General features: G+C 42.8%; 1 non-coding gene across 1 annotated transcript; it reads left to right on the top strand.

Annotated features, from left to right (window-relative positions):
• The first annotated feature begins 8,131 nt into the window (after positions 1–8,131).
• LOC112581312 lies at positions 8,132–8,200 on the top strand. Its single transcript, XR_003105845.1, has one exon. It is a non-coding gene; the product is annotated as a small nucleolar RNA SNORD36 (small nucleolar RNA).
• Positions 8,201–11,552: the final 3,352 nt, after the last annotated feature.

Below are 11,552 nucleotides of genomic sequence, written 5' to 3'. Positions count from 1 at the left end.
GGATTTATTTTTGTCTTTTTAAAAAAGTCTTTTGAATATATAAAAGTTACATGATTACAAGCTAAAAACTGTATGAAAAGATGTCCTAACCCAGTAATTAAGCAAGAAAAAGAAATAAAAGTTATCCAAATCAGAAAGGAAGGAGAAAAACTATCACTATTTTCAGATGACATATAGTATAGAGAGAGGGCCCTAAAGACTCCTAACTTCTCCATGATTCTCTTGTTTTTAATGGAGACCTTTCCAATGGAGACGGAGGTTCCGGTTAAATTTTCAAGGTTCCAAATATATTAAAGAATAAAAAAGTCAAAGCAAGGATATAAAATATTTAAATTGTTAATTAAATATTTTAGACATCCACATTTAATGAAGTACATCTTTTAACACAAAAGTGCAAGACAATATAGTTATACTAATTACAGGATAATGACAAATATTAAATTCATCATATATAACCATTACTACCATGTCTGTTGAAGGGAAACAAAGTGAAATTTGCTTGATAGACACCTTCCTTCAATCCCGTGTGTATGTCTCTATAACTGCTTCTGTGCCCGTGGAGATGATGTTTTCACTTAAATCTGGAAGCATTTGTGAATGTATAATATGCATCAAAGGACTCCCTTGGCCCTGTAATGACCCCTGTAGCAGATACAGGCGTAACCCACCTGTATCCCCTCCTGACTGTTTAGTGGCCAGCACGGTATCTGGTAGCTTGAGGGTGCCTGTGGTGCTCCCAACAGGAATTGCAGCCAAAATTACCAGAGAACAAACGTATGAGATGCCAGTTCGATCCCTTGGTCAGGAAGATCCCCTGGAGGAGGGCATGGTAACCCACTCCAGTATTCTTGCCTGGAGAATCCCATGGACAGAGGAGTCTTGCAGGCTATATAGTCCATAGGGTTGCAAAGAGTCAGACCCAACTGAAGTGACTTAGCACGCACGCATGCACGCACACAAACCTCTTCCAGCCAACAGCTCTCAGCCAACTGCCTCACCTCTCAGGCAGGAAACTGTAGTGTGTTCTCCACTGGCTCCCAGAGTTGCCCAGGGTGGGTTCAGTCCCCTCCAGCCACACATGGCCTGCTGGACCCTCCACTCCCCACTTCCCTCCTTCACTCCCCCACCAGTGCCCCCTGGCTGTCCTCCCAAATGAACTGCTTCCTGCGAATCCTTGTCTCAGGGTCTTCTCCTGAGGAAACCCACACTAAGACAACACTGATTTGGGTGTATGTTTTTTGCTTTTTTGTTAAGGATTCGCCATATGAGAATATTTACCTCTCACTCACTGGGCTGAGAACCTGTCAGAACTTCCGAATTATGGGAACAAAAGAAACCCAAACTATGAGTCACAGTAAGTCACAGACCTCTAACACATTCCCTTTTTCTATTTCATCTATTTGATTCCTCATTTCTATTTCTATAGGTTAATGAACCATGGGACTTTATAAAAGTCATAATTCATTTTTGTCTATGGACTTAGGTGTACTGGACAACAGTTAAATAGCAGAGTAATATCTGTAGGATATCCTGGAAGATGTCAGATGGAAGGATTTTATTTTATAAACAACAGAAGTTTCTTTTTTTTAAAAGTATTTATTTATTAGGCTGCACTGGGTCTTCACCGTGGCATATGGGATCTAGTTCCCTGACCAGGGATCAAACTCGGGCCCCCTACATTGGGACTGCAAAGTCATAGTCATTGGACCACCAGGGAAGTCCCTGAATGATTTTAAATTATGTCCAGTATATATGAAAGAAGACGAGAAGACATGTAGGGCTTTCCAGGGTTCAGAGCACCAACTTTTGACGTGAGTAATGAGCAACATTGGGGGCTTGGGAGCTCAAGTTAGGCTCAGAAAGCTTTGCTTGCCATGACAGAAGTAGATGCCAGAAGTAAGATGTCCTGAATGCTGCATGAGTTGTTCCACGTGGCTTCAGGAACCTCGTCTTGTGGTGGGACCAAAGCAGTCATTTTTGCTGCACTCATCATGCCCAGGAAGAACAAAATTGGCAGCAGCATCACATTTGAGGCCTCACCATGAACGACTCCTCTTTCTTCACCAGCCTTCTGCCCAGCTCCATGGACTGCTCCTTGTTTCTCCAGTGTGTGCTTCACCTTCCTGCCTCCCTGTACCTTTGCTCACATCTTCCTTCTTCCCTAAGGCCTGTCTACTCCTCCACTTGCCAGCTGCCACCCAGCTCACATGCATCCCTGTTCCTTTCCTCAGAGCCACCTTGGATGTCACATCTACCATTGATCCTCCCAGCAGTCCCTCCAGCTTCTGATCTCCTATAGTACATTTATGTTTCCTGCTCTAACTGCAGTTGAAAGGGAAAGTGCTAGTCACTCAGCTTTGTCTGACTTTGTGATCCCATGGACTGTAACCTGCCAGGCTCCTCTGTCCATGGGATTCTCCAGGCAAGAATACTGGAGTGGGTTTCCATTCCCTTCTCCAGGGGATCTTCCCAACCCAGGGATCATACTCAGGTCTTCTACAATGCAGGCAAATTCTTTTACTGTCTGAGCCACCAGAGAAGTCTTCAGTTGAGCCTTGAACAACATAGGTATAAGCTTCACAGGTCCCCTTCATGTGATTTATTTCCCAATAAATATGTACTACAGTACTACATGATCTGGTTGGTTGAGTCTGCAGAGTGGAACCTACTACAGATTTTTTGACTGCCAGTGGTCAGTGCCCCTAATCCCAGCATTGTTCAAAGCGCAGCTGCATTCTTTAGCTTAGAACTGTGTGGTTAGATCCTAACTGCCCTACATGTATGAGTTCAGTGAGTCAGTGTGGAATGCAGGAATTAGGGAATGCAGGAATTTTGAAAGTCACTGTATGGAACTGGAGTGTTTAGGTTATAGATTTTTCATCTGTCTTAATTTTAATTGTTTCTGGTGGGTTGGGTTGTGCAGAGGAGTAAACAAGAATTCCAGGTAGAGGGAAAACTTGAGTATACACACACATCCAACCCTTGTGCGTTTTTGTGTGTGTTTGTGTGTTTTTTGTATGTGTTTATGTGTTGTGTGTATGTTTGTGGAAAGAATGAAGGAGAGGAAGAAAGGGAAAGAGAAAGGGAAAGAAAGAGGAAAAGGAAGAGAAAGGGGAGAGAGACAGAAAGAAAGGTAGAAAGACAAAAGGAAAGAAGGAAGGGCAGGAGGAAGGGAAATTCCAGGAAACTCAAAATCACCTGATTTCCTCTGAGGGGAGAAGCTGACTCACTGGGGCATAGGGAGAGAGACCTGCATTTTACTGCCTACTCACTTCTAGTTTTTACTTTTGTACTAAGTACCTGTGTTGTGTAGTTAAGATTGAAAAACACAGAAAGAAGATATCCAGTAAACTTTGTCCTCAGAGTGTCTGTGACTCTGAGGTTTGGCTGCCTTTCCAGGCTGCAGAATACACTTCTGTTGGAAAAGCTCCTGAGTCGAGCTGATGGCAAGGCTACTCCCAATTGTTGGGAGAAAGTTCCACATGGGTCTTCTGAGTAAAGGCACTGACATATTGGTTCCAAACTATGTTTTGAAGGATGGATTGTATAGCAAACAGCCTTGAAATGGAGCTGGTTTCTCCCTGTGGAGCAGAGGGCAGGTTTGTTTTCTATCTAGAATAATAAAGATAATATCTGCCTCAGGGGTCAAGGTTGAGCAGGCTTATTACTGCCCCATTAGAAGTTACCTAAACCCAGAGTTTCTTAGCCATGGCTGTGTGTGTGTGTTGAATCTATCTAGACTGCTCCACAAATTCTTCCCATGGGGACAAAGTGAGCTGACAGAAGCATGGAGCTCAGACTGACCACTGTGCAATGAGTAATAAAGTCCTTTGTCTCTGACCCAGGGGTCTCTTGTCCTCTGTTGGCATCTGTGAAACTGATGGGTTAACTTACTAGCTCACAAGTACGGTAAGATGTCATACCCTTTATAGTTCTTGACACTAATGATAGAGGTTTTGATTGTTGAAGATACTCATCTTAATCAAAATCCAAATATTTAGGATGAGCAGTTCTCCTCAGGTGAACAATTTCACAGAGGAATTCTGTTATTTCAATGGCTTTATTTCAGGAATGTGTTAGATACACAGAAGACGCAGAAAAGAGCCATGAGCCATTTAGCCTGCTCCCTGCTAAGACAATAAATTGAAATAACACTGGGAGCCATAGTGTGTCCTTGGTTATTTGGCAGATGTCAAATGGTCATTTCTCTGTTATATGTTTCCAGTAAAAACATGGTAGAAATTAAAACAATTACTTTCGCCAAGATACTAAATATATATATATATGATATTTCATCTACTCTAGCAAATAGGTGCTTGTATTCAACACTTACAGGGAGGAAGGAAACAGTTTACATATTTCTTTCTAGGAGGATGAGATGGGTCTTTTAATACATGGAAGTAAATTTCTGCTTTTTATTTTTAGATGTCAATATGGAAAACCTCCGGAGAAGGCAATGGCACCCCACTCCAGTACTCTTGCCTGGAAAATCCCATGGATGGAGGAGCCTGATAGGCTGCAATCCATGGGGTCGCTAAGAGTCAGGACACGACTGAACGACTTCACTTTCACTTTTCACTTTCATGCATTGGAGAAAGAAATGGCAACCCACTCCAGTGTTCTTGCCTGGAGAATCCCAGGGATGGGGGAGCCTGGTGGGCTGCCGTCTATGGGGTCACACAGAGTTGGACATGACTGAAGTGGCTTAGCAGCAGCAGCAGCAGCATGGAAAACCTCAAAACTGTTTTTTCTTTAAGTCGCTCATCTTTGTTTTTTTGCTGTTGTTGTAGTAGCCAGAGGGAGATGTAGGAGATGTGGGTTTGATCCCTGGGTTGGGAAGATCCCCTGGAAGAAGAAATGTCAACCCACTCCAGTATTCTTGCCTGGGAAATCCCGTGGACAGAGGAGCCTGATGGGCTACAGTCCATGGGGTCACAAAGAGTCGGACACAACTGAGCATGCACGCACATGATAGCCAGAATTGACTAAAACACTCATCTTTGACAAAACAAGGAGACATCTGAGGCTCCAAACCATACAAGACTGACGGCAGTGATCCCCAGGGCAGTGAGGCTCCGTAAGGACACGGGCAGGGGTGGAGTCAGCACACCCATGTCATGGGAGCAGATCTCAGGTGGGGCTGGTGGATCCTCCAAGGCAGAGGGCTCAGAGTAGACGGTGAACAAAGCCAACCTCAGCTCGAAGAGCAGCATGCAGAGAATGAAGGCAGAAGCAAAGAGGGCAAAGCTCAGGGAAGGCGCAGGCAGAAATAACATGTATTTTCAGGAGAAAGCCTGCCAGTGAGCTCGGAGAGAGGAGGACCGTGCTACGAGCAGCCTTCCACCTGCCTATTTTTTCACTGAGAAGAAATAAAGGCTAAATTCACTCGCTTAATGCCAAGCCATGAGAAAAACTCCTTCCAGCCAGGAACATGAACCCTACCAACATCCAAAGCCTGCAAGCAGCTCACATGAGAGAAGGTGAGACAGAAGATAAAACACGAGCTGGTAGCACTTCAGAAAGAAGTGAAGGGGGAGAGAAAAAGTCATCAAAGAATTGAAGGAAAACTGGTAGCAGTCCGTGAAAGAACAGACACTAAAGAAAACTCAGTAAGGACCATGGAAAGCAGGAATGAAAACAGCAAGATAGAGTTTCAAAGGATTAGAGAGTAGGTTACACTTTTCAATAGGGAGATCAGAGTAGGACTTATTGAGAGAATGCCATCTTAAACCAAGTCTTAACAGGAGTGCAGGGGTTAGTTGTACTCTAGGGATATGCTCAGTTGCTTAGTCATGTCCAATGCTTTGCGACCCTGTGGACTGTAGTCTGCCCAGCTCCTCTGTCCATGGGATTCTCCAGGTAAGAATATTGGGGTAGGTTGACATTTCCTCCTCCAGGGGATCTTCCTGACCCAGGGGTCAAACCTGCATCTCCTGAGTTAGCAGTTGGATTCTTTACCACTGAGCCATCTGGGAATCCCATGCTGTAGGGAAGAGTGAGCGTATTAATGTCAGAAATCAGACAAGAAGGAAAGAAGGAAAAGTACAATTTTCAGATGTTGTGACTAAAATGGGAGATTGTCATGGAATAAACCACTTATAAACTGTAAAAGATTTTATTCAGAGCATAAAATTAATATGCATAATGTTCATGTAACAGGCAACAACCAAATAGAAGCTATAATGGAAGAAAAGATCTTATTTATACTAGTGATGAGAAAGGTAAATTACCTGGGAATAAACTTCATAAGAAATGGGAAAGATTTTTATGAAGAAGTGCTAGCTAAGGGATTGGAAGCCTAAAAATAGCATCCGGTTCCCTAATTAGATGTATTCACTTGAGATCAGGAAGGTGGAAGTTAGGAAACCGTCCTCCTGTGGCTCCTGGCCCTGCCACAGGAGGAGAAGGATGTGGTTTCATTGCAGCTAGTTCCTTCTTTATTCTCAAGCTTCCCAGGTGTTAAGAAGCAGCAGTGGTTGTGGCAGCTTTTTGATCTAACTCTGAGATCCGGGATCACAGGATAAGATGCCCCTCTTCTACCCTCAGGCAGAGGCTGTGGCTCCAGCCCTAGCATGGCTCCAGTAGCCTCAGAAGTAGCAGCTCCCATGGTGGACCAGTTTGGCAGTGTTATTCACTCCAAGATATCTAGCCTAAAAGTGCTTCTCCAGGCCTCCCAATGATTTGGTAAGGACTTAATTCTCTTTATTCAATCTCTTCCTGTGTAAAATACACAGGGTGATTTCTGTTTTCTGTATTGAAATTTTCGGGCATTGAAATTTGTCTGACATACTTGATATTGGAAGTGGTTGCAGAAATGAGACCGTCAAGATGGGAATCTGGGATTGGGTTTGACCTGGCTAGGTTTGAAGATAATGGTGAACTTGCCACTAGGGGAAAATATGCTGTGCTGGGCTCAGTCACTCAGTCATGTCCTATTCTTTGCAAGCCCATGGACTGTAGCCCACAAGGCTCCTCTGTCCATGTGGATTCTCCAGAGAATACTGGAGTGGGTTGCTATGCCTTCCTCCAGGGGAATCTTCCCAACTCAGGGATCAAACTCAGGTGTCCCACATTGCAAGTGGATTCGTTACTGACTGAGCCACCAGGGAAGCCTAAGAATACTAGAGTGGGTAGTCTATCCTTTCTCCAAGAGATCGTCCCAACTCAGGAGTCCAACCAGGGTCTCCTGCATTGCAGGTGGATTCTTTACCAACTGAGCTACCAGGGAAGCCCGAAAAGTGAAAGTGAAAGTCATTCAGTCACATCTGACTCTTTTTGACCCCGTGGACTGTAGCCCACCAGGCTCCCCTGTCCATGGAATTCTCCAGGCCAGAATACTGGAGTGGGTAGTTGTTCCCTTCTCCAGGGAATCTTCCCAACCCAGGGATTGAACCCAGGTCTTCCACATTGCAGGCATATTCTTGACCATCTGAGCCACCAGGAAAGTCCAAGAATACTGGAGTGGGTAGCCTATCCCTTCTCCAGGGGATCTTCCCAACCCAGGAATCGAACCAGGATCTCCTGCATTGCAGGTGGATTCTTTATCAGCTGAGCTACCAGGGGAAATGGGTTATAGCAAATCTAGAGCATGCAGTGGAAAAAGTTTCATAAAAAATCCCCTGTGGTTGCCTGATGGAGAAGGAAATGGCAGTCCACTCCAGTATTCTTGCCTGGAGAATCCCAGGGACAGAGGAGCCTGGTGGAATGCTGTCTATGGGGTTGCACAGAGTCGGACACGACTGAAGCGACTTAGCAGCAGCAGCATTGTTGCCTGGAATGAACAAGTTTACTAAAGGGGAGGCTTCAGTGGCTGCTCTCCTAGACAGTCATGATGGGAATGAGGGATTCAAGACGGGGTGGGTTATATTGGAGAGTTTAAAGAAACAAAATGATGTATTGTGAAAGTCAAAAAATACAGAAGTAAATTTAATATATGGTAACAGTGACATTTAAAATCTATCAGGGAAAGATGGATTAGTTAGTAAACGAGGTACGGCAGATGCATAGCTATCAAGATATCAAGTAAAGTCAGATCTATATTATGTAACTTGGATCAAAAATAAATTCCTGATGGGTCCAATTTTTAAAGAAAAAAAAAAATGAGATCATGAAACATTAGGAAGAAACCATGTTACAATCATGTGAATTTCTCAATTAAACCTTCAAGTGGAAATACATGAGCTTTTTAACCCTGAGCAGTTGCTACCATGTTAGCTTTAAAAAAAAAAATTATTGGAATATAGTTGCTTTACACCATTGTGTTAGTTTCTGCTGTACAGTAAAGTGAATCCATTATACATATATCTACTCTTTTTTAGATTTTCTTCGCATTTAGGTCACCACAGATCCTTGAGTAGAGTTCTCTTTGCTAAACAGTAGGTTCTCTACATTAGCTTTTAAGTTACTGTTTTTGCTCAAAATACACTCTAGAGTTAATGTTGTTTTCCAGATTGTGGTCTTCCTGCCTGCCCTGTGTTGTAAGGTGGGGTTCCCTATTTCATAATCAAGGAGAAGGCCAGGCTGGAGCGTCTGGTCCATGGGAAGACCTGTACACACTGTGGCCTTCACGCAAGTCAACTCAGAAGACAAGGGCACACTGGCTAAGCTGGTGGAAGTCATCAGGATCAATTACAATGACAGATATGGTGAGATCTACCATCACTGGGGAGGCAGTGTCCAGGGTTCAAAATCAGTAGCTCATATTGCCAAGCCGGAGAAGGCAAAGATCAAAGAACTAGCCACCAAACTTGGTCAAGTGCACATTATTGAGTTTTCTGTACATAAAAGTAATAAAATGTTCTTCTTCCAAAAAGAAGAAGAAGAAACCATAGAAGGATTTTCAGAGTAATACAAGAGACGTGTAGGTCTAAGTATAATGTAACTAAATGTAGTAAGTAGTAAAACAAAAGTTTGGTAAAAATTGACCAATTAGAAATGGGAAAAGTCTGCATGGCCAATAAAACCAAAACAATCAAAGGGAAAAAAACAAAGCAAGTAAAATAGCATAAGAGAACTCAAAAGGCATGTCAAACTGAGAACAAGTTTTGACATTCGTTTCTAAGAAAGGAATTATTTTTATGATTATATGAAGTATTTCTATATCCAGTAGAAAAGTAGACAAAATACATAAATAATTTGTAGCAAATGAAATGCATATGTCTCATCATTCATAATAAGAGAAATATAAATTCATACTTTTTTTCATTTATTAAATTGATAAGTTCTGGTTCTGGCTAAAATGGAGTAACTCCATTGCAGCCTATGTCTGCCACTGATTACCTCTTAAATCTCTGGACAAAATATGAAAAGGATGCTATGAGGTGGAGAAAGGGGTGAAAATTCATGATTGTTTTTTTTTCTTCCTTCTCTGTCCTGGAGCTTCCATAGTCACAGTACTTCATTACTATAGTACAGTGACATGGATAATTAGACCCTGATAGAAAACCTATCCCTCTGGTCAGAGGAGATGGGAAGAGGGACACTTGTATGAAGTAGGGGGAGGATCTCTTGTCAGTTTTTCTCTCTCTCCTCAACATTGCCCTGAGGGCTGCCCCAGCTGCACAGAGCAGCACAACAGATATAAAGGATAGCAAACTCCAGAGGAGCTCTTATCTTTCTGGCCAGCAGAACTGGAAAAAGGATGTTCTGGGTGCTAGAGATTATGAAAGAAATGTCCCAAAGGAGAGTGGTGGATAAGGGAATCCCTAATAATGTGTAGTGGTTTGTTACACAGCCACAGCTAACTGATACAGAAGTCCATATCATTAACTGAAGTCTATCATTTGTGTTTTCCAACAACTAATTTGTCATATTTACAGTTTTGATGTGTTAATTGTAGAGATGAAAGGAGACCCTCTTTGTGAAAGGCATTTTTAATATTTCCATTCAATTTTTATTTTTCCAGTCCTTCCAGCATATAAATATCAGAAGATGTTATATGGAGAGATGGCCATAAATTCAAAGAATGAGAAAATAGGAAGTGTGCAGCTGAAAAAAAAAAGTCTATTGAGTAATCAATGTCTAAACCTATAGAACCTCTAAACAATTTGTCCTGATTTTCAGAAGAGAAAAGAACTTCTGGCCACCTGCCGTGATGGCCACAGGAGAACTGATCAATAAGTTGTAAGCTGCTATGACAGGACATTAGGAGTCTAGAAAGATCAACACACAGTCCCTTCCAAGTAATTAGGCTTCTGTGCTCTATCCCTGGTCTCCCTCTTTCCTGTCTTGAACCTGGAAAACACAAAGCAGGGTCAGGGGACAGAAAAGCAGACCCAGCTTCTCCGGCATTATAGGACTTCGGGCATCTGTCTCCAGTGAACTGCAGGAGAAAGCGCCCATTCACTGTTTCTCTCATTCCTTTTAAGAGTTATTGCATTACTGGGATCCTTAACTGGGGATGTATCATGGATAAAACTGAAAAATCTCTGCCCCTGTAAAGCTTACATCCTAGTGAAAGATTGACAAAAAATAATATAAAGCGTTAGAAGGTGATGAGCGCTAAGGAAAAAAGAAGTATGTTAAGGTAAGAGGAACCAGAGATCAAATTGCCAACATCCTCTGGATCATCAAAAAAACAAGAGAGTTCCAGAAAAACATCTATTTCTGCTTTATTGACTATGCCAAAGCCTTTGACTGTGTGGATCACAATAAACTGTGGAAAATTCTGAAAGAGATGGGAATACCAGACCACCTGACCTGCCTCTTGAGAAACCTATATGCAGGTCAGGAAGCAACAGTTAGAACTGGACATGGAACAACAGACTGGTTCCAAATAGGAAAAGGAGTAGTCAAGGCTGTATATTGTCACCCTGCTTATTTAACTTATATGCAGAGTACATCATGAGAAACGCTGGACTGGAAGAAGCACAAGCTGGAATCAAAATTGTCGGGAGAAATATCAATAACCTCAGATATGCAGATGACACCACCCTTATGGCAGAAAGTGAAGAGGAACTAAAAAGCTTCTTGATGAAAGTAAAAGAGGAGAGTGAAGAAGTTGGCTTAAAGCTCAACATTCAGAAAACGAAGATCATGGCATCTGGTCCTGTCACTTCATGGGAAATAGACGGGGAAACGGTGGAAACAGTGTCAGACTTTATTTTGGGGGGCTCCAAAATCACTGCAGATGGTGATTGCAGCCATGAAATTAAAAGACGCTTACTCCTCAGAAGGAAAGTTATGACCAACCTAGATAGCATATTCAAAAGCAGAGACATTACTTTGCCAACAAAGTTTCGTCTAGTCAAGGCTATGGTTTTTCCTGTGGTCATGTATGGATGTGAGAGTTGGACTGTGAAGAAAGCTGAGCGCCAAAGAATTGATGCTTTTGAACTGTGGTGTTGGAGAAGACTCTTGAGAGTCCCTTGGACTGCAAGGAGATCCAACCAATCCATTCTAAAGGAGATCAGTCCTGGGTGTTCTTTGGAAGGACTGATGCTAAAGCTGAAACTCCAGTACTTTGGCCATCTCATGCGAAGAGTTGACTCATTGGAAAAGACTCTGATGCTGGGAGGGATTGGGGGCAGGAGGAGAAGGGGACGCCAGAGGAT

Source organism: Bubalus bubalis, chromosome 21 (genome assembly GCF_019923935.1).
Source record: "Bubalus bubalis isolate 160015118507 breed Murrah chromosome 21, NDDB_SH_1, whole genome shotgun sequence".
In the NCBI taxonomy this organism is placed as follows: domain Eukaryota; kingdom Metazoa; phylum Chordata; class Mammalia; order Artiodactyla; family Bovidae; genus Bubalus; species Bubalus bubalis.
The sequence above is the reverse complement of the archived record's forward strand: the minus strand, read 5'-3'. Positions and strand labels throughout refer to the sequence as shown.